The 24,044-nt window shown below is 40.4% G+C and overlaps 1 long non-coding RNA gene across 1 annotated transcript in view; it reads right to left on the reverse strand.

Moving 5' to 3' along the window:
- LOC148137421 (uncharacterized) overlaps positions 1-24,044 on the reverse strand; it is a 101,312-nt gene that overhangs the window by 76,640 nt on the left and 628 nt on the right. The window contains exon 2 of the long non-coding RNA XR_015754223.1: positions 11,131-11,202. This is a non-coding gene — a long non-coding RNA (uncharacterized LOC148137421). The remainder of the gene's footprint in view (positions 1-11,130; positions 11,203-24,044) is intronic.

Below are 24,044 nucleotides of genomic sequence, written 5' to 3' on the forward strand. Positions count from 1 at the left end.
ACTCAACTACAGGGGCAACTATCCCAACACCCACAGGGATCTGTATCAGGACATTATTTAAATGAGCCACAACACACTGCAGCACCCAGGAACTAGGAGAAGCCGAAGAAAAACACCGACACAATGTATTCAGGAACAAGAGGTACCCGATAAGCACAGTCCGCTGACTCTTACACAACAGACCTAAACGGGAAGACACAACACACCCAGAGACTCTAGCCACCCTATTATACATCAAACTCATCTCGGACATGACGACCAGACTACTCTGGCCCCTTGGCATCATGGCAGCCCACAAACCTACCAACACACTGAAGCAGCTCCTGATGAATTTAAAGGACCTTATACCAACAATCAGCAGAACGAACATCAATACAAACTATCCTGCAAGGACTGCAACAAACATTTCATTGGACAAACGGGCAGGAGACTAGCCACCAGGATACATGAGCCAACAAAAGTCATGACCAAATCATTACCTTAGCAGGGATGACAGTGGAGGAACAATGGCGGATATTTCTGAGTATAATGCAGAAGTTGCAGGATCAGTTCATTCCTAAAAGGAAGAAAGATCCCAGGAGGAGGCATGGGCGGCCGTGGCTGACGAGGGAAGTTAAGAAATATATAAAGTTAAAAGAGAAAAAGTATAACATAGCAAAGATAAGTGGGAAATCTGAGGACTGGGAAGCTTTTAAAGAGCAACAGAGGATTACTAAGAAGGAAATACGCAGCGGAAAAATGAGGTACGAAGGTAAACTGGCCAATAATATAAAGGAGGATAGTAAAAGCTTTTTTAGGTATGTGCAAGGCAAAAAAATGGTTAGGACTAAAATTGGGCCCTTGAAGACAGAAACAGGGGAATATATTACGGGGAACAAAGAAATGGCAGAAGAATTAAATGGGTACTTCAGATCTGTGTTCACTGGGAAGACACAAGTAATCTCCCTGAGGTAACAGTGACTGAAGGACCTGAACTTAAGGGAATTTATGTTTGCCAGGATTTGGTGTTGGAGAGACTGTTAGGTCTGAAGGTTGATAAGTCTCCGGGGCCTGATTGTCTACATCCCAGGGTACTGAAGGAGGTGGCTCGGGAAATCGTGGATGCGTTGGTGATTATTTTCCAGAGTTCGATAGATTCAGGATCGGTTCCTGAGGATTGGAGGGTGGCTAATGTTATACCACTTTTCAAGAAAGGTGGGAGAGAGAAAGCAGGAAATTATAGACCAGTTAGTCTGACCTCAGTGGTGGGAAAGATGCTGGAGTCTATTATAAAGGATGTAATAACGGCACATCTGGATAGTAGTAACAGGATAGGACAGAGTCAGCATGGATTTATGACGGGGAAATCATGCTTGACTAATCTTCTTGAATTTTTTGAGGATGTAACTCTGAAGATGGACGAGGGAGATCCAGTAGATGTAGTGTACCTGGACTTTCAGAAAGCTTTTGATAAAGTCCCACACAGGAGGTTAGTGAGTAAAATTAGGGCGCATGGTATTGGGGGCAAAGTACTAGATTGGATGGAAAATTGGTTGGCTGATAGGAAACAAAGGGTAGTGTTAAACGGCTCCATTTCGGAATGGCAGGCAGTGACCAGTGGGGTACCACAGGGATCCGTGCTGGGACCACAGCTTTTTACAATATATGTTAGTGATATAGAAGATGGTATCAGCAATAACATTAGTAAATTTGCTGATGATACAAAGCTGGGTGACAGGGTGAAATGTGAAGAGAATGTTAGGAGATTACAGGGTGACCTGGACAAGTTAGGTGAGTGGGCAGATGCATGGCAGATGCAGTTTAATGTGGATAAATGTATGGTTATCACTTTGGTGGCAAGAACAGGAAGGCAGATTACTACCTCAATGGAATCAATTTAGGTAAAGGGGCAGTACAGAGAGATCTGGGTGTTCTTGTACACCAGTCAATAAAGGCAAGCATGCAGGTACAGCAGGTAGTGAAGAAGGCCAATAGCATGCTGGCCTTCATAACAAGAGGAATTGAGTATAGAAGCAAAGAGGTGCTTCTGCAGCTGTACAGGGCCCTGGTGAGACCACACCTGGAGTACTGTGTGCAGTTCTGGTCTCCAAATTTGAGGAAAGACATTCTGGCTATTGAGGGAGTGCAGCGTAGGTTCACGAGGTCAATTCCTGGAATGGCGGGATTACCTTACACTGAAAGACTGAAGCGACTGGGCTTGTATACCCTTGAGTTTAGAAGACTGAGAGGAGATCTGATTGAGACATATAAGATTATGAAAGGATTGGACACTCTGGCAGCAGGAAACATGTTTCCGCTGATGGGTGAGTGCCGAACCAGAGGACACAGCTTAAAAATACGGGGTAGATCATTTAGGACAGAGATGAGGAGAAACTTCTTCACCCAGAGAGTGGTGGCTGTGTGGAATGCTCTGCCCCAGAGGGCAGTGGAGGCCCAGTCTCTGGATTCATTTAAGAAAGAGTTGGAGAGAGCTCTCAAAGATAGTGGAATCAAGGGTTATGGAGATAAGGCAGGAAGAGGATACTGATTAGGAATGATCAGCCATGATCATATTGAATGGCGGTGCAGGCTCGAAGGGCTGAATGGCCTACTCCTGCACCTATTGTCTATTGTCTATCACTGGTATCCATACACACAGGTGAAGAAGGACAGCAGGTTGACTGGGACAATACATTCATCCTGGGACAGGCTAAACAAAGACAATAGGAATTCCTAGAGGTCTGGCATTCAAACGGGAACTCCATTAACAAATATATCGATTTGGACCCCATTTCCTCTGAGAAATAGAACTGGGAATGATATCACCCACCACAACAAACCAAGACAGATAAAGAATAAGCGGGACAGAGCATCCATGCCTCACCGGAGGCTCACTGATGATGGTGACGAAACGTCTGAGAATAAATCCAACAGCTCAGTGAGCAATCTTACAACCTGATTAGTACTAACTCCCTACTTGAAAGTAATCTGGTTCACTACATATCATTCCGTCTTAGAAGCACTGGATTCGATTCCCTAATGTATGGAAACAGGCCCTTTGGCCCAACAAGTCCACACCGACCCTCCAAAAAGTAACTCACTCAAACTCATTCCCCTATCTTCTATTTACCCCTGACTAATGCACCTAATACTATGGACAATTTAGGCTTGGCCAATTCACCTGACCTGCACATCTTTTGATTGTCGGAGGAAACCGGAGCACCCGAAGGAAACCCACGCAGACACAGGGAGAATGTGCAAACTCCACACAGATAGTCACCGAGGTGGGAATTGAATTCGAGTCCCTGGCGCTGTGAGGCAGCAGTGTTAACCACTGAGCCATCGAGCTGCCTGCAGCCATTATGCAGTCATTGTATTCCAAGTACTTCACAGCACTGCTCAAAATAGTACAACTGAAATTAAAAGTCTCCTTCTCTAAGAAGGGTGTTGTCCTTCATCTTAAAAATCAAGTTACAGATGCTTCTAAAAACCTTGTGCCTAATTCTATTTGCAAGAAAATCGAAGATAGACTAAAAAGAAACTAGTGGTGCACAAAAGACTATTAATTTTGAAACTTGGCCTCTCAAACTGGTTTAAAAGAAATCACCATGGCTGCAGAAATACTTACAAGTTATTCACTTCAGACACAGAAAATGTACAGGTTACGAACTCATACCCAAACATACAAGAATTAAACTTAAGAATATTACATAAATCTCAGTTTACGTCAATCAATGGACTGCAGCAGTTCAAAAAGACTCCACCACATTCTCAAGGGCAACACTCAATACATGCTGGCCCATCCAGTGATGCCCACTTATCATGAATAATTTTTTAAAAATATTCTCCAATAACAAATAATCTCACTGACATTCACTGTCCGGGCAGCAACTCATCAAGAGTGCAGCATGAAAACCCTCAACAATCTCCTCAGGCACCTGGTCAGTATTTCATTGGGATGATAGGTCAAGACCACAAAGACCTTTGCGCTTGTCATCCCATAATCAACTGCAGAATACTCTACCTCAGTATGAGGCCAAGCTTCTCACATCAAAGTCATTGTTGTACAACAGCACTCAACAATACACATCATCACTCTTCAACCAACTCATCTCCCAGGCTCCCAGGTATGAGCAACATGGTCTAATCCCCACCTCATCAGGTGGTTAGTTGTAACAGATAAGCTGGATAAGGTCTATGCCAACCCAAACCTGTCTTTAATCAATAACTTGCTCAACTCCTTACCAAATACTGTACCATACACCGTCTCATATGGTAAGGTCTATCACACCATGCAGTAACATTTGACGACCTCTGGCAGGGAGAAAACACACACCTGAAATTATTTTGTCTTTGTGGACCCCACAGTTGTCCTCTCAGGTTTGGTCTCCCATGGCAACAGCTGACCCTTTTAAACCATTCCCAGATTGGTTAAATCTCTGTATGGCCACCCAATATGGCCATAAATACCATCCAGGTTGCACATGCTCAATAAATGAACTGTCTGTATTCATATACAAAGTGAATGGCCATTATCTGGACAGGAAGGACATATACAGCAGTATAGAACCGAGGATCTCTCTCGCTTTTGTTCTACGTGAAGGCCTTGTACTTGGTGATACAAGACACTATTTTTTAATAATTTGCCGACATCACGAAACATGGAAAGCAGTGTTTAAAATCGTAATGAATTTCTTGAGGATATATTCAAGTTTGTGGAATAGGTGAACACACAACAAAGAGTTATTTTTTTCTTTCCAAATCCGCAGGTGAGCGCCTGGAGTCTTGGTGTAAGCAAAAATCTGCCAGCTTTGAAGATTTCAGCAATTATGGCAGACCATGGCTGCAGGATTTGTTGCTTTTCATCCATTTGATTGCAGCTCTCTGTGGATTTGAGATATTTTCTCAAGGTATCTTCTATGCCGATGGATTCTCTAGTGAGGTTCTGGGGGATAGCTTGGACGCAAAGTCGGATGGATGTACCAGAAGCCAGCCTCTTTTGTGGGTGACAGAAAGGTTGGGGTAAGACTGGGAGGCTGCAGGGAGAGTGGGAGAGGAGAGAGATGCTCCAACCATGAGACATCCAGTTCAAATTAAAATAAATCCTTTTCTCAAGTTTAAGTTTGACATGTTGGTAGTTTATCTTACATCCTGCAATGCCATTCAGACAAACAGCTACTTCCCATCAATTGAGAATGATATCAGCATTTCTCTGCTCTTTGCACCACCTAGAGTTGGCTTAGAGAGGATACTCTGTTTTTTTGTTTGACATGTAGACTTTGTGCCACCAACATTATTCGTACAATCTTGACAAGTCAGTGGTCAGATTTCACTGAAATCAAACCACAATGATTGGGACACCTAACCACTGCAGCTGTCTTCTGCTTTCATAGCCAGTATAAATATGAGGCTTTTGACAAGGTTCTGTATCGCAGACTGATTACTAAAGTTAGATCACATGAGATTCAGAGACAGCTTTCCAATTGGATACAAAATCAGCTTGATGGTAGCAGACAGGGGGTGGTGGAGGGTTGTTTTTTGAACAACAGTGTTCGGCAGGGATTATTTCTGGATCCACTTTTATCTGTCAATTATATAATCAATTTGAACCAGAATTTAGGAGGCATGGTTAATAAGTTTGCAGAAGACACCAAAATTGGTGATGTCGTGGACAGAGAAGAAGGTTACCTAAGATTACAAAGAGGTTTTGAGCAATTGGGCAAGTGAGTGTCCAATGGAGTTGAATTTGGTGAAGTGCGAGGTGTTGCATTTTGGTAAGACGACAATAGCAGGATCAGCACGATTAATGGTAGACCTGGGAAATGTTGTCGAACAGAGAGACCCAGGGGTTCAGGTACATAATTCTTTGGAAGTTGCACCACATGTATAGAGGGTGGTTATGAAGCATTTAGCAAGCTTGCCTTCATTGCTCAGACCATGGAGTATAGGAGTTGGGATGGCATGCTGTGGTTGTACAGGATGTAGGTGAGGCCACTTTTTCCAGTACTGTGTACAGTTCTGGTCACCTGCTATAGGAAGGATATTATTAAATTGGAAAAGGTACAGAAAAGATTTACAAGGATGTTATCGGGACTGGACGGTTTGAGCTAAAATGAGATGCTGGGACTTTTTTCACTGGAATATTGGAGGTTGAGGTGACTTTATTGAGGTTTATAAAATCATGAGGGGCATAGATAAGGTGAATAGTAAAGGTTATTTTTCCCTGGTGTAGGAGAGTTCAAAACTAGAAGGCATAATTTTAAGATGAGAGGAGTAAGATTTAAAAGGGACCTCAGGCATTCTTTTCACACAGATGTTGGTTTGTATGTGGAATGAATTGCCAGAGGAAGTGGAATATGCAGGTACAGTTACAACATTTACAAGATATTTGAACTGGTACATGAATAGGAAAGATGGATAATGGGACTAGTTTAGTTTGGGAAACTTAGTCAGCAAGTTGGACTGACAGGTCTACTTCCATGCTTTGTGACTCTATGACTCGAAAGCAGATGAAATTCAATACAGAAAAGTCTAAGGTTCGGTAGGATGAATGAGGAGAGGCAATAGAAGCTAAATGGGTTAATGTTGCAAAAATAGAACAATATGGGGTGTTTCTCCATAAATGTTTGAAGTTGGCAGGACAGTTGAATGAATATGTTTTTGTGATTCTGGGATTTATACTATATCATACTATGATTCTCTGACTTGCAGAAATATAAGTGTATCCTAACAAGAGTCAGGGGTGGGAAAGATCAAATCATACTCCTTTATAAACATTAATCTGCCTCAACACAGAAACAAAGGTCATTTGACTCAACATTTCCATGCCCATGCTTATCCTCCACATGAACCTTTTCAAGCTCTTCTTTATCTCAACCAATTAACAACTCTTTTCATTCTTTTCTCCCTCATTTATTTATCTAAGTTTTCTTTAATAACGTGGATTCTATTTACTTTGCTCCCTGTGACAGCAAGTTCTTACCACACTGGGTGAAGAGATTTTTTAGAATTCTTTAGTGAGTGGTTTTCTTACGGTAATGGCCAATCGTTGTGATTTCCCTCACAAGTTGAAATAAGTTTTCAATATGTACCCTATTTAATTTTGAAGAAAGTAAATAGTATCATGGTCAATAAGAATTTCCCTTATTATCAGTATTAATATTGAATGTGTTCATGGAAAATGTCACAACATCCCAGACACATAACAAATTGAATCCAGATCTCATTTCTGTCCTTCTCCATAAAAACTTTAAACAGGAGCTGATGTGTAGCTGAGGATACGTACTCATGATGGCACTGACTGATTATTCTAATTGCAGTGGAGTTGCTTTAATAATACTGAAAACACCAAATGCAGGAGATCACAGCAGGCCAGACAGCATCCACAGAGCGAAAGCAAGCTAATGTTTCGAGTCTAGATAATTCATCATCAGAAGTGGTGTAAAGGGGCCAGCATTTATGTAATAGTGGAGTAGGGGGAAGGGGGTTGGGGAAGGTGAAGTGCTGGTGGAGAAAGGATGTTGATAGTTCAGATTAAGATTTCAACACCTCCAGTAATTTGGTCCTAGCTTTAATAATGTTTTGAGGTCAGAATTTCTTTCCTTGTTATTATTTACTTATATGAAATTTTTAAAAACAGTGTACTGGAAGTTAATTCCCTCTGGAGTTTTCTGTATAGATAAAGTGAAAGTGGGTCTCTTCATAATTTTAAAAACTCCTATTCCTTCTCTCCTTAGCCTTCGCTTTTCTCGGGAAAAGAGGATCAGTTTGATCAATTCTTCCTGAAGGGTATAACAACTCAGTTCTGACATCACAGTTTTTTAGCTTTCTTCTTCACTTTCTACAGTGAATCTACATCCTACCTGTAATATGGAGAACCATAAATAGTATTCCAAGAATGGCCTAATGAAGTTCAATACAATTTCTTCACCTTTTATTTTGTCATTCTGGAAATGGACTACACGTAGCACATTTAGTGATGTTCTTGTCAGGTTTTGTTAATCTGGCATCATGGATAAAACTTGAAATTTCATTTTGAATTCATAGATGCATTGAGCACAAAAAGTGCAGTAATGAGGGAGCATTGCACTGAGGGGCTGTCTTTCAGATGACATGTTAAACCAAGACCCCAGTTGCCTGCTTTCATAGGTGTAAAAAAACCCAAAGAATCATAGAAATAAAAAAGGTCGAAACATGGAAAATAGGAGGAGTAGTGCATTTGGTCATTTGAACCTGCTTCATCATTCATTATGATCATGGCAGATCATCCAACTTAAGTTTTTTTTCTGGCATTTTCACCATATCTTTAGCCAGAGATCACCCCGCACCCAACACCCCATTCTTGTCAACTCCAGCAAATATTATCCCGACTGATTCAACCTCTCATAGATAGGGCCTGCCATCCCACTAATCAGTCTGGTAACCTTTGTGCTCCCTGGATGTAAGAATATCCTTTCTCAGATAAGGAGGCCAAAACCGCACACAATATTCCAGGTTTTGTCTCACCAAGGCCTGTACGATTGCAGCAAGACATTCCTGCTCCTGTATTCAAATTCGGGCATGAGCCCTTCCATTTTCAGCCCTGTATTCAAATCCTCTCACTATGAAGGAGAATGTGTGGACTGTAGATGCTGGAGATCAGAGAGTCAAAAAGTGTGGGGCTGGAAAAGTACAGCAGGTTAGGCAGCATCAGGTGAGCAGGAGAATCAACATTTCGGGCATAAGCCCTTCATCAAGAATGTGGCTATGAAGGCCAACGTACTATTTGCCTTCTTTACTGCCTGCTGCATTTTATGTGTAGCTTCAATGACTGGTGCATACGGACACCCAACTTTATACCTCAATGTTTACTCCTCAAAGAAATGGATTATCTATTCTATCACATTGCTGTTTATGGGAGCTGGCCGAATACAAATTAGCAGCTGTGTTTCCTTGACTACTACAGTAAATACACTTCTAAATAATACTTCATTGGGTGTGGTTTCACTCTCTTTAACGTCAGTGGCAGTAAAGGTGTTACAGCACTGCAAGTGTCTCTTTCTTAATATGCGTCTGATGCAATGCCAGGTACACCTTTGATTGACGGGAGTTTGAACGTGCATCTTTGGGTTACATCAGCAGAGGGAGCTGCATATAGTGATTGGCTTCTCAGCGAGCAGTCTGAATTATACAATGACCTGAGATGAACACACAGCAAATTATTCTGCAAATAATGGTGTTACCAGGAGGGTTATCCGACTTTCTCTGACACAAACAACAACCATCGTTACGGAGATTCCATCCCACTGGAGCCAATCCGAGGAACAGCTGACAAAGTGAACTTCCTAACTTTTAATCGTTCAAGGCACTCTTTGTTATATTGAGTGTTTACTGTTTTCATTGAAAACCATAGCGATAACAAATCAGTATTCACTGCGTTGATCCTCGTCAACTGATGCCATGGTTGACTTTGTTCTGATGCAGTTTTTCATTAGTGGGAACCCAGCGGAGCTTGTTTCAGTGTTGTGAATATATGAGCAAAGCCCATCTTTGACACAGGCACCTCATTCCCTGTCGGGTGACAGTCATGGAGCATTGCGACGCTGTTTCTACGCGTACCTGCGTGTTCCATTGCTTAACAGCAGCGTCATCCTCCAAGTTAAAATCTGTAAACTGACTGCACGCATGGATGTTTAGCTATGAATTGTCAGGGCTCCGAAACTGATGCAATTATTTCCATAGCTTCATTTGTCCAAACGTATTTACTGGGATGTGCTCAGGCTGCAACAGGAAGGACATAGCCAATAACCTTGATTGTAAGGTGTGCTACCCTTTGAAGGTGACATTGGCCAATTGTTTTTATGTTTGTTTATTTCAAGAACTGCCGGGAAATCTGAGCAACATTCTTCCAAAAACCTAGAGCATTAAAGTAAAAGCAAAATATTGCACCTAGGAATCTGATATAAAAACACAAAGTGCTGGAGAAACTCAGCACATCTGGCAGCTGGGTGGCTGGACTGCTGGTTTGCATTGCACAGTGACACCAAAAAAGCCGGTTCAACTCCTACACCAGCTGAAGTTATTACGAAAAGCTGTCCTTCCCAATTTCTCCCCTTGCCTGAGGCATGGTGACCTTCAGGTTCAAATACCATCATTCGCTTCTCTGTAATAAGGGAACAGCCCTTTACTGTGCTAAGACTGAGGCAATTTTACGTATTTAACCTGTTCACAAAATACCAAAAACTGCATTTCAAAGGTAGTTCTTTGAAGTACTTTTGGACATTCTATAATAGAACAATTCTTTTTACTTTCCTATACTGTACATAAGAACTATCCGAACATATATGGCAATTGCACTCAGTTTGGGTCTCTTTTATATTCACTAACTGTGTGAGAAGGAATTCAATGCTTGTCAGTCTCTGTTTTGATGTGATAATATTTGCTGTGAAACACTAATTTGACAGTGATTGACAGATTATTAAAACGATTCGTTGATTGTCGAGTAAAATGACGTGTATTTTCCATTGAATAATGAATGTCATAAACTGATTGCAAAGAATTATCTTAGTGAAAGCTCGCCATAAATCATAAAAACTAATGATATTTCACTAACATGAGTTCAATGATAAATCCAATGGAACTAATTGTCTAAGGATGAACCCATGATTTGTAGTTTGAGTTACATTGACATTAAAACATGATCGACTTAATGCCATTTTCTTTTATTTCTCTGGTGGTTGGTGATAGCCATTGAGAACTACAGAGACATTCCCAATCAAGGAATAATGATCAGGGCGTATTTTCTGCAAGGTGATTTAAGGACAAGTAATTCTTTGGTCACTGAAGCCAGTCATAATTAGCATATTGAGACAACAATACCAAGGATATTACTAATTACTAGATATAAGCAAGAATAAATAAAAGCTACAAACTCAAATAATATCACAATAAAAGCAATAAAGATACAGAACATCATGAAGGGAAAGATGAAAGGTTCAACCTAATTGGTGGAAGGAAGCCCAGGGCCCAAGATTCCCTATGGGGTCCCAGGAAATCTCCAGTTTTTTTTTGATTTGGAAGGAGACTCTCACCTCGTCTTGCTGCTTCTTCCCATTATAGTGATATTTGGAACAATGCACAAGGCAAGCACCGTGAGAGATGAAATAACATTACCTCTTGAATGACACCATTGTATATTGCCCACTGGAGTCCAATAATGTTCTTCTCTGCATGGTCAGCCTCTGCCTGTTAAATAGTCACAACAAGAAGCCAGTGAGGATCAGGTATAAGGCAAGTGTGAACAATGTAATCCTGTTTACCAAACACAGCAATGTTTGATGTTGAATCCTTCCATGGCTTCATTGAACATTCAGCAAGGAAACCAATTGTTCACCATAGAGGTTGGTGTAAACTCAGTTCTGATGTTGAACTAAATCTTGCTTTGCAGATTGATTGCAAATATAACACTGTTGAAGAGTTGGCTGACAGCACTGGCTTCACACCAGCTTCCTTTGACTTAGAATCCCTACAGTGTGGAAGTAAGCCATTTGGCCCATCGAGTCCACACTAATCCTCCCAACAGCATCCCACCCAGACCCACCCCGCTACCATATCCCTGAAACCCTGCATTTCCCATGGCTAATCTACCTATCCTGCACATCTCTGACACTATGGGGAAATTTAGCACGGTCAATCCACCTAACCTGCACATCTTTGGACTGTAGGAAGAAACTGGAGCACCTAGAGGAATCTCATGCAGACATAAGGAGAATGTACAAACTCCATGAAGACAGTCGCCCGAGGGTGGAACTGAACCCAGGTCCCTGGTGCTGTGAGGCAGAAATGCTAACCACTGAGCCAATGTGCCACAAGATTTGTAGGGATCCAACTCTAGACTCTTCAACTCATTACCTGATGACACATCTTCATTTAGAACTATTCAGGATTGTTCTATTCCATGTGGCAGAGTTCAAATTATAAGATTTGGCAGTGGCTTTCAGAATATCTTTATTTCTAAGATTGGGATATCTTATGCTGTGTGTTTCTGTGCTCTGCCAAATGTGGAGTACTGAATTTGGTATGCTGGGATCCTTCAAGCAAACCAAAACAGTAAGGCTGAGCTCTAACGAGCATGCTCTAACTACCAGGTATATATAGACCTTATAAGTACCAAAGTGTTTGGAATTTTGCCTCATGTTGCCAATCTGAAGCTGTGAAGGTGGATTGCATTTTGTTGCTTTGTTAAATGCCAATAAGAGAGATGTTTTGTGAACCACTGTTTGGCAGATATCGAATTAGTCTCAAAACAAACTCCAATGCTGGAAAGTCTCTGAGTGAGCCTGCTGAATATTGAACTTGCTTTTGCCTGGGGATAGGTGATATTGCATCCAATATCGTGCTGTTGGACAGGTTCCTCCCAAAATAGCAGGACTTATGAATGGAGTTAAAATGTGTATTATGGATTGTGATGACAGGAAAAGCATCTGAAAGGATATCATTCTGCATCAGGATGGCACACTGCAAATATCACAGCAATCATTCCTCTGCCAGCACAAAAGCCACTTTTGATTTCAGGTACATCGAGTCTGTCAGGGGATTGACAATCCTGTTGAGACTTGATGTTCTGGAGAAAAATTAAAATACCACAATGTCTGTCACAGATTAACTTGCTTCCATTCCATTGGTAAATGTGAGTTATGGAAGCATATTTCAATCTTTAGGGACAATGCCAATATTCCAGAATTAGCAGAAGCGACAGAGTTTCTGAACTGTGGTAGTCCTTCTGTAGTTGATTTTTTTCCCAGTGGAATGTCATCAATTCTTGGAGATTTACCCATAAAAATACACAACATGCAGGCTGTTCAGCAAACCAGATCAATCTGAAACAGACTATGAAACTTCGAGGCAATATGACTATTTATTCTACACATAAGCCTTCTCTTCACCCCTCTGAATTTCTCCCCATCAGCAGATCCTGATTCTCTCCCCTTTACGTTTATTTAACTTCTCCTGAAATGAACCTATACCAATTGCCTCAATCAGTCCCTGGCACCTCCAAACCTATGCACTGAGGTCTACATTGTAACCACTCCTTGGGTGAAAAAGTTACCATATTACATGCAGGAACAGGTTTGAACAGGACAACTTATACATTCACTGTCAGGACGCCCACATGAAAAATGTATACTGGTGACGAGACAGGCATCTAATAAGGAATCAGGCACTATTTCAACAGATCAATTTAAAATTTAAAAGATTTCCTGTAATTGGTTTTAGTTGTGGTACTGGGCAGAGTCCCAGCAAGATTTTACGAGATGATATGACCACAACCAGTTGCAATGCATTTGCAACTTCACAACTTGCGGTCTTTATGCCTGTCGCTGGGTCTCAAATAACTTCCTGTATCACTGATTGCATCCTGGAAATCACAGAACTGTTTGTTTCATTGCAGAACCTCATTTACAACAGACGCAGTCGGTGACACAGATTGGGGTTTGTGCCAGTGCCAACTTAGACATAAACACAGGCTGACGTGTTAGGTAAGACAGGGCTGAAATACCAGAATTTAATTATTGTTTAATTGCTAACAATGCACTTAGAGCTAGATTTTCCATCGTAGCTTTGCCAGATCATATTAGTAAATGCCAAATCATCCAAAATGTGTCAGGAGCAGTTTTGTTGCTGTTGTTGAATGAAATGTTCCCTTTGCCTCTGCTGGCTTCAAGTCTTTGCTTTGCAGGGATGGAATGCTGATCAGGTTGGAATTGGAGAAGAATTATAAACTGCAGCTCCCAAAATAACATTATACAGACAGAATAATTATATATACTGAGGAGAATTAGAAAAATAAAAATATAACTCAAAAAGTTACTGTGATATCAGCTTTAAAAACTTAACTACTTTGCAAAAATAGCAGAGACAGAAATTTCAAAAGTAATTTCAAAAGTAATTATGAAGCTTTGCACATTATTATCAGCAGTAATATCTGGGCTATGATGTTCACTACAGTATCAGAGGAATTCTGTTCTAATCTGAGCTTCAGTATAGTATTATACACTACACAGCGACTGATTTATTGAAAACATCTTATTATTCAAAAACTTTCAATTCCAATTTGCAAAATAGGTCATCACCAAGATTTCAAACAATACTAATGTTCTTACATTCTTACAGTTTGGATGTCTGTTTTACCAAACTGCTTTTTTTCAGTAAAAGTTATCTTTCATTTCAGTTCATCACAGATTGCTTTATTTACTCAGGTTTCACTGCTTCTTTGATTCATTTTCTAAAATCAATTTTGTATGCTAGGCAATGTTACTACAGGATGCTGTGTTACAAATGCAATAGGAGGAAAATGCTAATAATCAAGCCCCACTACTCCACCAGTTGCACCATTAGTGTTAATACGTTGATTCAATTACTAAAATGGATATTGTTCCTCTTTAGTACTACTTTCAAAAATAAACATCCATCTGGTTGCTTTAACAAACTCAAAATAAGCCATTTCATATGAACAAAACTTGTTCTTAATGTAAAAACTATGATTGGGAATCAAAATTACGTGTCCTTTATTCAACACATGGACATATTCACACAACTTAAAAAGGCAAATTTCTGCAGATGCAATGTTCTTTTAAAAAAGGGAAAAGGGAAAACAACCCCAAAGGATCAAGGATCTGGAAATGACTGCGAAGACTTCTCCCATCCATGCTTTCCTTTCAATGAAGCTGAATTGCTGACAGCAATAGATTAATGATAAATGCCCAGTTATGATTCCAACCAACTTGGATGCAAGTCTCTCAAACATGGTCACAGTCCAGCTTTTCAGAAACATGCAACTCCCCAACTGCTTTTCCGACTCCTGGGTCTACAGAACAGAACTCCAGAGAGGGTTGCTAGGCAGCCATCTGTACAGAGGCCACTAGTCTTCTCAAAATCAGATTTTTTTTCACTAATTAAGGCAATAAACTCCAGCTTTGATCTCTTTAGTGAAACAGCTAAGCAAAGCTTTCAAAGTTGCTGGATTTCCTGTAAGAAGCAGGTAAACCACTCGGCACTTAAAATGGTTAGCTTCACTTCCAATAAATCACATGAGGAGGCCCATTTTAATCCAGACTATATCCAAGTAGTTAAAAAATTTCCACATTTAAAAAAAAATTCCTTAAATATACATGTATTCAACACAACTGGTTGATGGACATACCTCTGGCAATTACCGCTCTTTTAGCAGTTTTATTGGAAAATGGATTTGTAATAAATGGGATGAATTATGTGACATTTGAATCATAAAATTAGATTAGATTACTTACAGTGTAGAAACAGGCCCTTTTGCCCAACAAGTCCACACCGACGCTCCGAAGAGCAACGCACCCAGACCCATTCTCCCTATATTTACCCATTCCCCTAACACTACGGGCAATTTAGCATGGCCAATTCACCTAACATGCACATTTTTGGACTGTGGGAGGAAACCGGAGCACCCAGAGAAAACCCACACAGACACGGGGAGGATATGCAAACTCCACACAGACAGTTGCCCGAGCTGGGAATTGAACCCAGGTCTCTGGCGCTGTGAGGCAGCAGTGCCAACCACCGTGCCACTGGATTATGCATTTGGATTTTGTAAAGATGTAGTTCTTTGTTTTATTGATAAGATTGTAGCCCTATATACCAATCCAAGGAATATAAAGATAGTTTATATGGTCTTTGAATAAAACAAGGTTCTCCACAGATCCTTAGTTTCATGCATTCAACATCAACTTTCCAATTCCCAGCCCCCAGATAACTTGGTCTATCGACGCAACACCTGGCACAATGCAAAGAAGAAGAACAGCTGATCTCAAACTGTGATATTTCTTATTCTTATATGGGTTGGAACAATTAAATAGAATTAATAATTGACCACAGTCCCTTTGGTCTGGGGAACATGAAAAATCGGACTTTGTTCCAAACTTGACAATGATCAGATGACCCTGTCTGAACAGTTCATGTATATTTTGATTCACGTGAAGTTCCCTCTGTCAGCAACTATCTGTGCTATGTCTTTCCCTACATGAAGAAGAGTCAGTTGAGGGCTTAAGTATAGATTGACACTACAGAACTGTATACCTGTAACAGTCAGTATGTGTTGGAGCTATGTAGGATTTGGGTATACACGTAAGGGGCCTGATGCTTACTTGATGATCTTACTGGAAACATGTAACTCTGGAGCTCTGTTCTGGATTATGGTTCATGAGAGCGGTCCTTTGGAGGCCTAAAACAAAATGTAAATGCTGTTTTCCTCACCCTTCCCTTTACATGGAGCCAGAAGGAGAAGGATTACTCTTCCTCCCTTCTGTGCTCCCTCACTTTCCTGCAGGACACACCTGACAGTGAGGCAAAGAAGCCTAAATCATCTTTGTGATTATTGTAGAAGGAAATGGTTTAGAAACAGTTAACATTGGAGACTGCATTGAGCACCATCTGTTCTAATGATGCAATACACTACATCTTCTTCAAGCCAAGAGCCTTTTCTTGTTAAGACTCACTATTGGTTTTCCTCTAGCACTCTAAACCAATAGACCCTGAGACCCAGTCAAGCAAAGACGATTGGAGCCAAGACACCCCAATCTCAAATTGGAATTCAGCTGACAAAGGATCAAATTAAAGATGCAGCAGAGTATAACAGAAGATTGTAAGAAGTTTATTAAGGTTGTGATAACTGCAAGAGATCTTTAATTGAAAACCTCACTACAGGCTTGATTTGGAGAAGATTTGGCAAAAAAGCAGGCATTGTTTATTAGGCCTTGAAGGCAGGAAACTGTCCATTTTGCCATAGAAAAGTGGTCACATCATTATGCCTGCAAAAGGTGGGAGACCTCCATTTTGACAGCAAGTTTACAGGGAAACACTACTTACCAGTAATTAGATACAGCATCACTATTTTATGGAATTGTATGCTTTAAGAGAAGGAAAATAAATCAACATTGTGATATTGAAATTGTAAGAATCTACTTGGGAAAAATGTTAAAGCAGCTTTGAGATACCATTGAACTAAAAAGCTTTGGAAACACAGAAAATAAACATGAAAAGGCCCTTCAGCCATCAAGCCCATACTGCCATTCAACATTATCCTGACTGATTGTCTATTTCAAAAGAATACTCCCACTCCCACCCATATCCATTGATATCATTACCCTTGAGAAATCTATTTATTTCTTAAAAGTATTCAGCATTGGGGAGCAGATGGGTTTTTGTTTCGCCACATGTTTTGAAACCTTTCAAACTGTTATATATTTATGTGGAATAAAATAAACCAAACAATTTTTCTTTCTTTAGTGTTAACAATAAGATACAAGTTTATTATACAAATGTGTAGACTTGTGGGCTTATATTTCAGTGAAAGATTGCCAAATTAAAAATTCACCAAGCCAGATTTAGTTCTGGGATCTGACTTGGCCATTTGTAACATCAGCTTGGATTATAATCTGTAAAATAATAGGTCACTTTCAAAGTTATACAGCAATAAATGTCAAATGGCTATTCATACAAAGATGTTAATGTGGTGAGAAAAGATAACCAATGCATTACTTGGAGAAACTTGAGATTCAATTTACTAGAGTTTGACAGATCCTCTACATCAATGGACATTTCATTTATTTTAAGCTTAATATCAGGTGATACTAAGTGTCACTGTCTTAATCAGATCAAATACCACAGTTGTAGAAACAGAAAAAAAAAAACAGCATTCACAGGTATTGTGTTGAAAGATGGCCAGACGAAAAGTCTCGTGAGTCAGCCAAGAACCCATACTTTGAGTATTAATAGCATTTCACAATCAGAGATGACTTAATAGTGTATGATAGATTCCTGAAGAAGGGCTCATGCCCAAAACGTCGATTCTCCTGCTCCTTGGATGCTGCCTAACCTGCTGCACTTTTCCAGCAACACATTATCAGCTATGATAGAAGACTAGCTATTTCAGCTTCCCTTCAGGAAGATGACCTGGCAAGGACTTTTAGGGATTGGCAGGTGTACAGAGGGCCTCAGTCAGGATGTTCAGCGATCTCATTGTGAAACCAGTGATGACACAGGATTATCAGGTTTGGAAATCAGTTCAATTATTACTGAAGGAAATTCAGATGACAGAAAGCAGAAAAATTTGCGAGTAGGTGGAGAGGAGAAAAAGAATGAGCAGTACAACCCACTTAAGTTCACTGATCAATTTTAACTGAAATTGTTCACGTGCCAATGCAGACTGGTGAACAAACTGTAACAACAGATGCAAATTTGATGGACAATGCTGAAATAACACAAGTTCAAAAGTACTATTTCAACTGTTGCTTTTGTCTTCCAAGGCATAATTATCAGAACCAATGACAGAGTAAAGTCCACAGCAAATCCTCAAGTAAAATGTTTGATTTGCCAGTAAGATAACCATAAAGGGGGAATGAAGGTGATTAACCGAATTCATAATTTGAAATAACAAAATTACATACATCAACACAAATGTATTAGCAAATTGAGAATCAAGATTTGTTTAGAAGATTGAGTTGGACAGTGCTGAAAATTGTATTTGCACCTTGGCTTTGCCTGACTTAGACAGATGAAGGGAAAGGGTAAGCATTTTCAAACAAACAAGCTAGAATCTCCAAGGAGCTGTTTTCTTCGACTTTCTGCACTTCGAAATCTTGTGATTTCAAATAAACTTGCTGGACTATGACCTGGTGTTGTGTGACTTTTGACCTTTCTTGGACAAAGTCCAAGGTCAACAACAGCCCTGTTTTGGAATAGCAGCCACAAAATGGGATATTTTATATCGGAGTAGGTTGAATCGACCTGAGCTTATAGGTTGAAATTTTCCCCCATCTCACCCCAGCTCCAACCTTCCAGCTCAGCATTGTCTTCATGACCTGTCCTACCTGCCAATTTCCCTTCCCACCTATCCGTTCCACCCTCCTCTCTGACCTATCACCTCCATCCTCACCCCCATTCACCTATTGTACTCTTTGCTCCCTTCCCCCACCCTCCTCTCTGACCTATCACCTCCATCCCCACCTCCCCATTCACCTGTTCTATTCTTTGTTACTTTCTCCCCAGCACCCCCCACCCCAATTTATCTCTCCACCCTGGAGGGTCCCTCCCTCCATTCCTGATTAAGGGCTTTTGCCTGAAACGTCGATTTTCCTGCTCCTCTGATGCTGCCTGACCTGCTGTGCTTTTCCAGCACCACTCTGATCTAAACTCTGTTTTCCAGCATCTGCAGTCCTCACATTTGCCTAGTTATTTTTCAGGAGCTGTTGGGTTACTAGTTAGAGGTCACACGTTTAAGGTGATTGTAAAAGAACATGACAGATGTACAGTTCCTTGAAAGTGGAGTCACAGGCAGATAGGGTGGCAAAGAAGGCATTTAGTATGCTTGCCTTCATTGGTCAGAACATTGAGTATAGGGATTGGAACGTCATGTTGCGGTTGTACAGGACTCTTCCGGAATACTCTGTACAAGTTTGGTGACTCTTCAATAGGAAGAATGTTGTTAAACTTGAGAGGGTACAGACAAGATTTACAAGGATGTTGCCAAGACTGGAGGGTTTGAGTTATAGGGAAAGGCTGAATAGGCTGGGGCTTTTTTCCCTGGAGTATCGGAAACTGAGGGGTGACCTTAGAGGTTTATAATATCATGAGCGGCATGGATAGGGTGAATAACCAATGTCTTTTTCCGCAGGTGGGTAAGTCCAAAACTGGAGGGCAGAGGTTTAAGGTGAGAGGGGATATGAGTCATAGAGATGTCGGGGTAACTTTTTCTCACAGAAGGTAGCATGTGCATGAAATGAGTTGCCAGAGGAAATGGTAGAGGTGGATACAATTATGACATTTAAAAGGCATCTGGATGGATGCATGAATCGGAAAGCTTCAGAGGGATATGGGCCAAATGCTGGCAAATGAGACAAGGTCAGATGGGATGTCTGGTCCATACAGATGAGTTGGTCTGGAGGGTCTATTTCCATGCTGTATGACCCTGTCCAATTATGACTGCCTCTATTAAAGTTTAGCAAAACATGGGAAACACGGGAAGAGGTCTGAAGAAGTCATATCAGACTCGAAATGTTAACGCTATTACTCTCTCCACAAATGCTGCCAGACCTGCTGAGTTTCTCCAGCACGTTTATTTTACTTATGATCTTGAGCATTTAGTATTTTCCTTTTATTATGGGAAGAACTCTATTTTCACATTCTGAATTCTTACTTGGCATTGGAAATAGCAGCTGAGGTTGCCCTCTGACTTTTTTTTTAACCAAACCCTTTTTTAAGTTCCGGCACTCCTATGCTCTCTCAGAGTCACAGCTGGGTGAAAAGTGCTCTCAGATCTGCTTATACTTTGCACCCAGCTGTGAAACTGACAAATGACTGTGGCAAGCTAATCTTTTAAGATTTTTTTGGAATGTCTAACAAGAATTTACTCACAATTTCCCCATCACACATCTCATGAGACATCTCTTACCCTGCTGTGTTTATTTTCCCACTCAGACTCTTGATCAGTCACAGTCTAGAATATGCCAGCCATAGCATTTTGCTGTCCACAAATCGAATGTTGCACTTTCTATAATATGACAGTAACTGCATTTCAAATGTATGTCATTGGTCATAAAATATTGTGCAATGTTCTGAGGTTGTGAAAGGCACGATAAAAATACAAGGCTTCTGTATTGCTTCCGCAGATCACATTTACAATGCAAAATCCATTATAATTATCAACTAACAACAGAATGGGCATCAATATAGTCAGGTTTGATTCAATCATTCATCTTGAAAACTGGAGTATCAGACCTTGGACTTTTTGACCTACAGCTACACAAAGTGATTTATTTATTTACTAAATAATGAAGGCAAGTTGAATTCTGTTTAAGCAGTAACTTGTCATCTGCCAAAATCACACCATGTCAGTTTGCTCCACAGATATGTTGATAATTGTGTGAATGCAGACAACTGTCTATAACTCCAACTGATGAAAAGCTGCCATAACTCAAAACTGGATTAATTGGCCTAACAACTAAATGTAAAAGCGCAATTGCAACATAATGAGGATCTGTTTTGTGCTGAAAAATAAAGGACATGTGAGTGAGAGGGGAAGAGAATTGGGGCCAGTTTTATATTTTGTTTAAAAATAAACTTTTAACTTTTTCAATAATAAGGACAATATAGATTTTCAAGGATACAGGAAATAAATAATCACCAATGAATATAGCACAAAAAGGTGTGGTTAAAATAGTGTCTTTAATATGTTTAAATGTCTCGTAGGAGCACAATGTGACACAATTTCATCAATGAAGTAATTTACCATATATGTTGCCCCTCACCTTCAGTAGATATTTGATTAAGGATTATTTACAGAGTTTAAAAGATGCAAACGCTAATTGGGAGGTGGTAGAAGTGACTTTAAAACTGAAGAATCAAGAACAAGCATTGCTATAAAGTCCCTTGTGCAGAAAGGAATCTCAAAGTTTTCCATTACAAGGTTACAAACCCAGCTACATTTTTGGAAATTTGTTATTCAAATCACAACAGATTGGCCTTTTGAAGGAAAATTACTGAATACAATGATAAATAGATCAAAAACTTGCATTTATATTGCGCCTGAAGATCTCAGGATGCCTCAAAATTCTCTGGAGACATTGAAGTGCTCTCGAAGCATGGTCATTGTCATAATGAAGGAAACACAGTGGCCAATCTGTAAACAGCAAACTCTCACAAACAGCAATGGTATGATCATATAAAATATATTTTTTTGATTTTGACGGAGGGATAAATATTGGTCAGGATTTGAAGGATAACTCCCCGACTCATCTTCAAATTAGGGTCATGGATTTTGTATGTAACCTGGGAGGTCAGACCGGGATACAATATTAATGTATCATTATAAAGACAGATCTCTTAACAGTACAGCACTACCTCAGATGGGATTTCTGTGGCAAGTATTTCACCTCCTGCCTGTCAACACAGCCTGTCCAATATCTACAGGACACAAGTCAGGAATGTGATGGAATAGTTTCCACTAGATGAGTGCAGCTCTAATATATCTCAAGAAGCCTGACATCACATATGACAAAGCAACCAGCTTGATTGTCACCCATACACCACCTTGAAGATTCAATCCCCTCACCTCTGATGCACAGTGGCATTGGTGAGTCTGATATTTAAAAGAAACCCTGAAACCAATCAGCAACAGCTTGTAAACCCACAAATTGCCATAGTCCTGGAGAACCATAGGGCTGCTCTTTCATGAAGAGAGGCAATTGGTGATGAGTTTAACCCAAGGATCACCATGCCTCAGGCATGGGGCATGGTGAACAGTTAACAAGGTGGGGCCTTCATGGTAATCTCAGCCAATACAGGAAATGAATGCATGTTACTTGAGCCACACTGCTTCACAAACAAGCTGTCCAGCCAACTGAACTAACTGACTTCTCTAAGGGCAATGCAAGTTGACATATGGGAAAAAGCACCATCTAAAATTTTGCTCTTAGCTACATTACCTTGCATTAGAACTATATATCATTACTTCAAAGTAATTGGGTAAAATTCCTGGAACCCCCTGTCTAACAGCATTGTGGATCCACCTATATGGACTGCAGAAGTTCAACAAGGTTGCTTACCATCACCTTCTCAAAAAGAAATTAATAAAGGACAATAAATGTTGGCCTTGATAGTGATATCAGATCTTTTCAAAGAATAATATAAATACGCATTACCTGAAATTAGTGAGTTTTGAGAGGATTTGTAGCTCAGGTTGAGGTTCTGGATATAGGTTTGCTTTTTGAGCTGATAAGTTTATTTTCAGACATTTCGTCACCATACTAGGTAACATCTTCAGTAAGCCTCTGGATGAAGCACTGGTGGTGTAGCCCGCTTTCTATTTATATGTTTGAGTTTACTTGGGTTGGTGATGTCATTTTCTGTGGTGACATCATTTCTTGTGGCAATGTCATTTCCTGTTCTTTTTCTCAGGGGGTGGTAAATGGGATCCAAGTCAATGTGTTTGTTGATAGAGTTCCATTTGGAATGCCATGCTTCTTGGAATTCTTGTGCGTGTCTCTGTTTGGCTTGTGCTAGAATGGATATGTTGCCCCAGTCAAAGTGGTGTGCTTCCTCATCTGTATGTAAGGATACTAGTGAGAGTGAGGCATGTTGTTTTGTGGCTAGTTGATGTTTGTGCATCCTGGTGGCTAGTTTTCTGCCAGTTGTCCAATGAAGTGTTTGTTACAGTTCTTGCAAGGTTTTTGTAGTTGAATTTAGTTTTGCTTGTTGTCAGTAAGCCTCCGAATAAAGCACTGGTGGTGTAGCCCGCTTTCTATTTATGTGTTTGAGTTCCCTTGGGTTGGTGATGACATTTCTGATTGGGACATCATTTCCTATGGAATCACCATCCCAAAGAAACTCAAACATATAAATAGAAAGTGGGCTACATCACCACTGTTTCATTTGGAGGCTCACTTAAGATGTTACCTAGTATGGTGATGAAATGTCTGAAAATGAAGCTTCCAGTTCAGCGAGCAAACCTACATCCATTACTTGAAATGTCAGGCTAGATTTAAGTGTACCAGTTTTAGGAGTTGGACTTCAACACACCACTTTCTGACCCAGAGTCATAACTGTACCATTGCTGATTTTTGATAGTGTCTGAATGTTGTCAGTATTAACCGAACTCCATTCTTCTGTCCAGTTTGTTGCTACGCAGTTACAGAGCTTCCATTGCAAACCCTGCCTTGTCCCCTGCTGTGCTCAAATAAAAAAAACAACTGAACTCAATCTGAAACAACCCAGCTCTGCCCACCCAAGCCATCCCAAAAAATGCACTCCACCCAACCCAACGTATTTCATCTCAGTTCTGAAGATGAAGACTGGACCCAAAACTTTGATTTCTCTCCACAGATGCTGCTGGACCTGCTGAGTTTTTCCAGCAATTTCTGGTGTTTCTGATTTATAGCATCCATGGTTCTTGTTTTTTATACTTCATCCCACCCAACCCATTGCCTGCCCAACTGAACATAATCCCAAACTGAACCCAAACCATTAACTGAATCAAACCCACAAGAGTGCACCCACCCAAC

Source organism: Chiloscyllium plagiosum, unplaced genomic scaffold (assembly GCF_037043375.1).
Source record: "Chiloscyllium plagiosum isolate Xiang-an unplaced genomic scaffold, Cpla_swu_hap1 HiC_scaffold_43, whole genome shotgun sequence".
Classification (NCBI taxonomy): domain Eukaryota; kingdom Metazoa; phylum Chordata; class Chondrichthyes; order Orectolobiformes; family Hemiscylliidae; genus Chiloscyllium; species Chiloscyllium plagiosum.